Consider the following 6893-nt stretch of genomic DNA (forward strand, 5'->3'; position numbering starts at 1 on the left):
TTCTAATACAGAGGAAGCAAAGATTTTCTACAGTTTAATTTATCTTCTTCGTATTCTAAAAAGACAGCCAAAAACTCTTGATTCACTTTACTAAAAATAAATCTTAAGACAAGTTCAACCGCATAGTTTTAACCTTTTGATATCGATGTCTCTAAAATATCTTCAAAAAATAAATTTCGAGTGTCTTAATATTACAGAAAATTTCTAAACAATACTTTATCGTTCGTTTATGATTTATTCATAATTATAATATAATTGTGACAATTTTATATAAATACGTAATTTAAATTAAACTTAAGATACATAAACATTTCATTTGACACGTAGTTTGTAACGTGAATGTCGTAATGCGATATTTTGAGAAATTCTTAATATATAATTAATATCCCCGTATTAATTTTTGAAATTTTTGTAAGAAAAATGATTTAATGGAATTTTTCGAAAAAAACGTATTTAAATTTAATCGCGTTTAGAATTACCTCGTTGCGTACAAAATGCGTCTGTGATCATGTGATCAGATATTAGCGCCAATGCGACTATAGCGGCAAAAAACACAATCTGTCTTTCTCGCTCTCTTAGAGGTGTGCTGGTGTGAATACAGCTTTCCAGGTAAGACCGAAGTTATATAAAAAAAGATAAGATATTCTATGAAACGCCCGAATATATTTAAATAATGTTAATTCGAATATATCGTATTCTTATTTTGGACGATACGTAAGAATTCTTTGTGTCAGATGTAGCCGATTAAAAGAATGCTTTTGTTCTGAAGATGCTAGGCCTAACGGTATTGGATTTTTGTGTTGAAGATCAATGCTTTACTTTTGTTTTCAAATTGATAGTTGATTCTCCCAATAAGTTATCTGACTCTGAAGTAATTTATTCCTTTGGAAATGATGTTCACCATTATTCATGATTCTAATCGTTAAGTTGAATAAATCTCTGTTCTTTGGTAAGAAAGTGTTGGAAATTTATTCCATTTTGTTAATCTACATTTTGTTTCCAGTTGTCTGTTATATGATTAGGTAGAGAGTTTACTGGTGGTGTTTATGCTAATATTCTTATAAAACTTTAGATATCGTTCTAAAGTTTTATAAGAATGTATGTGAAATTCTGAAAATTTTTACTAGTGAAACTTTTTTATAGTGAATCATTGAGTTAGAAGTAATATAACATATGTAGTAATGCAGAGTTGTCTATGATGGTGTGTGGGCAGTTTGAGTGAAATGTAAAAGCTTTTCAAGATGACTGTTCAAATCTGTTGTTTTTCTAACTGTTCTTTAGTTTTATAAATAATTCTATTCAATAAGAAAATAAAACATAAAAATTACATATGTATCTGTTTGGATTGCATAAATATTGCTCATAAAATAATTTTTATAAAAATTGTTTTTTCCTCGATTGCTAGAATTACAGTCGACCCCCTATAACACTGTTGATAATTCCGTTTTATATGAATTCCATGTTGTACGAGTCACTTAGATTTTACAAATACGCAAGCCGTTCACAGCCCGGCACACGTATTTATAAAATCTAAGTGACTTGTACAACATGGAATTCATATAAAACGGAATTATCAACAGTGTTATAGGGGGATTGACTGTACTAACATTTTAATGGAGAATCTAAAAGTTTGATGCTTTATGAATACTTTTATAATTTAATGTAATTAAAAGTATTTACGGTGTGTATGTGTTAAATGCACGTGCACGTATGCATGTAGGGATTGCCCTGCATAGTGCCAAAATTGCCACTTTGTGATATTTTTATTGAAGTGACAGTAAAAACATAATACTGGCAATGGGCAGTGGTGATAAAAACTCTAGTCCGCTCATTTTGACATTTGGCATGAAAATGAAGTGCAAAGCACACTTGGAAAAAACGGCAGAATGTCTAGCTCCCATGTGTCGCATGTTTTGTGCACCAAGCCTAGTGATTTTGTCATGTCGTGCAGCAAGTTTGAACAGAGAAGTGATGTCGAGAACTGAAAGCTGCTTTTGTGCGCTGCCACCAGGGTTTCTGGATTGGTTGTTTTTTTATCAACCGACAGAAAATTTGGAGAATTTTTTTGGAGTGATTTTTTTTTTTATTTTAATCACTTTTTAGTAGATGAAAACAAATTTTGATAGAACATGTAAAATACTGTTTAAATGTGTGATCAAATGTGGTGTTTGGAATTATTCCTTAAAAAGTTGTTAGCAATAGAAATCATTTTTGAATAAGGAGAGGGCTGGATGTTTGGACCTCAGATTCAAACAAAACTTGTTGAGTTTAAATTAACTATTTAAGAGCACATCTTTGTTAATTCTTCCTTCCCTATGGGTGCTAAAAGGCTTTATGGATAAGGCATTAAGCACATGCCAGACGACATAGGTTTGAACCTTTCAAATTTTAGTTTAGTTCTTTTTTGTGTGTAACTATTATTTTACTTTATCATTAGTATTATTACAGTAGAGTCTCAAACTCGGCCTAATGTGGACCAAAGTGGCCAAGTTTGTGAAAATGCCGGATTATCGGGAATGGGGTTAAAAAAAATAAGTATGAGTGTTTCCTCAGAAAATACTGTACTGTACTTGTATGTATTGTTTGCTTGAGAATATAACGGAGAATAAACTGCCCAAATACCGTTAAACAAAGGAAAAGTACGTCCTTTATGAAGGCATAGAGCCTTTACTACATGAAAATGAAAATTAATGAATACACTGTGTACAGTAATTTACCTGATAAGACAGACCTCAGAAAAATACTTTGAGGCATAAAGCTGTCTATAATGAAAATTAATTAACTAAGGACTTTTTTGCCCTGCCAGGGTGTGGTCGAGTTATCCGGACTGCCGGGTTATTGAGTGCCGAGTTTTCGAGACTCTACTGTATTACCATTATTATCCCTTGCGTTTAAAGCTTATAGAACGAGATTAAAAATTGTGACGTAATTTCCTGTTTAGTGAAAATAAGTCTCTGTAGATTTAACTACTATGTAGTTATATTTAACTTTTATTACTTCACATTTCATGGTGTATATGTATATTAGGGTGTCCCTTATTTTGATGTAAAATTTTTTTTGTCAAAATGTTTGTAGCCACTTCCTAAATTTTTTGCATTTGGTCAAAATTACTCATATGAAGTTTTGTTTCATTAGGATGACATTAACCCTGCTGACTTTGAGCATGAAACTTGAATACAAGGAATAATTGACATGGGGAATATATGCTTCCTGCCTAAATCAGATGGTACTACAGTAAAGTGCCCTCTTGTGGTAAAAATTTGAAAAATAATTACAAACACGTGTATGTACATAGGTGCAATGAACATAATTTTATTTCCTGTCACTTTGGAGGATATTTTTTGTAGAAAATCCATTAGAACAGGGAACAATTAAAATAAACAGGCTATTTTCATAATGTTGCTCAAAATATTTAAAAATATACAGCTTTTGTTAAATGTGTTTCACAAATGCACATATATAAATCTAGCTAACAAATTCCATTACACGTAAGTTGCCCAGAGGAAAGTTAATCATCTATATTACATCTCGTTTGATCATTTTTTAAAAATTTAATTGAAATTTAATTTTATAAAAATGTACATTTTATTTTAATAAAAATAATGCAAAAATTTAAAAAATCTCTTTAATGTTTTTTGCAAAAGAAAAAATACTGTACAAGCAAGACTTGCTGTTATATCAACATAGGACATAAGAGAACTGATAAAAGAATCAACATAAACATATTAACTTAATGGCATTATATTATTTTTCAGCTTAATGACCAATGGAAAATTATTAATGCCTTTTGCTCAAACAGGGGAGGACTTCTTAGTAGAGGGAAAAATGCAGCACATTTTTTTTTTTAGTGAAGAAGCAAAAAAAGAATCAAAAACAAGTTTACCACAAGCTTGAAATGAACCAGCAACTTTAAAAAAGGAATACACACACACGCAACAGGGCTTAGCCACGTTTTTGGAATAAGAAAAAGATACAGGAAAACAAACCAACTCATCCCCATCTGATCCAAATAGAGTATACTGATAGAAAACTCTTTAGATAACTGCTCAATGAAGAGTGCATTGTCCAGATATGCCATGGGTATGCTGTTTTTCAGATGGAATTATCAGAGATAATGACAGATATTTCTGTTTATTGGAAATAAATTGTCCATCAACACTTAGGAATGCTTTTATGATTAATGAAGATAGACAAATAAAAGTAAATCCTCCATACAGCATTAATTCATGCCTTTCAACTGGGTTGTTTTTTCATTTGGAAAAAACTACCTCTCTTGTATAACTGTGTGAATTATTACATCCTACCATGCTACAAATATTTTTTCTTTATTCCAGAGGAAAAATTCACCAGATTTGCCATGTTAGCTCAGTTATAAATCTGTTGTTTGTAACTACAAAGTTCACTATTTTACTGCAACAGGTTTCCATCAGTAGTGCAAAATATTCATTATTCCCTTGAAATATATATATGTACTGATAATTGTTATAAGAAAATAAATATTAAATAACAGTAAGGGAATTAATATTTAGGTTTTAATTGTATTGTTTAAAAAACTGGAATCCTGCTATCTTGACATTTTTTGTATATTTTGGACGGTTTATTGTATTATTTTTAGGAGGAAACCTAATTAAATTGACATTATCAATAGACCACCCCATTAACTCGACCTACATTCAGCATAACTTAAAGAAATGAGCATATTCACAATCTTGGTATTAATTCAGTGAGATGCTGCCAGAACTGATACAACCAGTGGTGTTCCTGAGTGAACACAAATGTTGACTACTGGGATATTGGAAAAGAAAAATGGTGAATGTAATGTGGAAGTCCACATTACATTCAATTTATTTTTGAGAACAGTGTAATGAAAAATGAATATTTTGAAAAGAGAAAGTGGGATGAAGATTTTTACTTTCTGTAGGTGTTATATATAACTAAATCCTAAGATTAAACTTAACTATTTAAGCTCTGAAAACTCACTCTACCTCTGTTGCTAATAACCAAATTGTTTTTACCCCTCGGGCTGCAAGGAAAACTTGTATAGTAAAACTAGTTTAACAATTTTTCAATCAGCTGATTTTGTTTTTAACAGGTAAGGCTGATTTTGGCTGATTTCATGTTTAAAGAGTTAAACCCAGAATTCAAATAAACCCTGGAGAATAAATATGCTGTTAAAAATAAACCCTGAGTTGAAAAGCACATTATGTTGAAGATGTTGAAATACTGCAAACTATAGGATAATGTATTATAGTTTAAAGTGACAAGAAATTTAACTAAAAATCTGCCTGTTCAAACTATTTAGAATTGGACAGCACTTTCTATTCCAAGCTTCACAGCAACATTTTTGAAAATAAAATTATAAATATTATAAAATATTGAGTGTAAAAAAGTCACTGTCAAATTCATAAGGGCTTATCAGCCAAAGAATAATTAGGAAAATTCTAATTGGAGATGGTGAGTGATGATAAACTGACCTGTTGTACATTTCCAGCAGTGGCAGCATTTTAAATGTAAATGCAAATATCTTTGGCCAAAACAAGATTCTGGAACAAAATCTTAAAACAGTCTGTTTTTCATTTCAATATGTCAACATCAAAAATTTTTATTTTTTAACACTTCTCAATAATTTTATAGAAAACATAAATTATAGCTCAAAATAATATGTTGAATGTAAAAAATAGCTGTGTAACTATGATATTAAATTATATCTCCATGTAATGGATTGTCTTTGAATGATTTTCAAGTACTGAAAATCATTTCTGTATCTTTGCTATTTATACATATTCCTTCTTGTAAGCTCATATATTTCCCATCTTTCTAGTATTCTCAGTTTATTGATGCCTTTGACAATGTTCCCTCTAAGCTGCGCACTGCTCAAATTGTTGCCGCACAGGCGAGCATGCACAACGATTTGAATTGTTGTTTACTTATTTCTCACTCTGACTGTAACATGATTATTGCTGCGTATATTTCGATTAAATACATTAAATCATTGACAAAAGATAATATTTCGTATAAAAGTATGTTTTAAAATTAATTTTAATCTCTACTTTATAATTAATTAATTTTAATTTTTATAGGAAAGAATAAGATTTTATATATATATATATGCTCAGAAAAATTTTTTGCTCAGAATCTGCTTAGCAAAAATTTTTTTTTGTCAGAGAAGTATATGTTCTGCTCATCGACAAAAAAAATTAGAGGGAACATTGGTTATAGGCTAGTTTTTGGCGATACCTTTTAAAATTGTTTGACGACTATTGTTTGTCCTCACCACTGCCTCACGATCGCCCTTGACGACTATAGTCATCGCTCACTGCCGAGTGGTTAAGTTGTCTTTCCTACATTTAACATTTTTTTTATAAAAGGTGGACCCTTCCTGCTTATACAATTGTCTTCCAGGAGGACTTTCAAAGGAAAACTGGTCCCATTTGTGTGTTATGTGCATGAAAATTCAGAAAACTATGCAGTCGACCCATCGGCAAGACCGAATCTGCAACAAATTACCACTGTTCGGTAGATAACACCACCAAACACAGATAGTCGGCCACCCACCGTTGCCAAGTATACGCTCGGCAACCGACGGGCCAACTTATTTTTGAGTTAAATACATTTCTCGAGATATTTTCAAAAAGCTGGACTAGAAAGCAAGTTTTAGTTAACGCACGTGTCTCAACAACTGAAATATTGGTTATATTTGATAAAATTACACTCAACAATCATTATTAACTCACACATAATACATTAAATAAGTTTAAATTTATACAGACATGTTTAAAATTCTGTTGTATCCTTGTGAATTGTTAATATTCTTGGAACCCTTTTTATTTAAAGATTTCAAAAGCTATCATTGGTGGATACTAACCTTGATGATTACCTGAAATTAATAATAA

General features: G+C 30.9%; 1 protein-coding gene across 2 annotated transcripts in view; it reads left to right on the plus strand.

The window, feature by feature from the left end:
- Positions 1-490: 490 nt before the first annotated feature.
- LOC111621410 (nucleosome assembly protein 1-like 1-B) overlaps positions 491-6893 on the plus strand; it is a 47262-nt gene continuing 40859 nt past the window's right edge. The window contains exon 1 of one of the 2 annotated variants that reach the window (XM_023363533.1): positions 491-609. The gene's annotated coding sequence lies outside the window, so the exon portion shown is untranslated. The remainder of the gene's footprint in view (positions 610-6893) is intronic. The other variant, XM_023363532.1, reaches the window with a different exon arrangement.

Source organism: Centruroides sculpturatus, unplaced genomic scaffold (genome assembly GCF_000671375.1).
Source record: "Centruroides sculpturatus isolate CEXI.00-Female unplaced genomic scaffold, Cexi_2.0 scaffold329, whole genome shotgun sequence".
In the NCBI taxonomy this organism is placed as follows: domain Eukaryota; kingdom Metazoa; phylum Arthropoda; class Arachnida; order Scorpiones; family Buthidae; genus Centruroides; species Centruroides sculpturatus.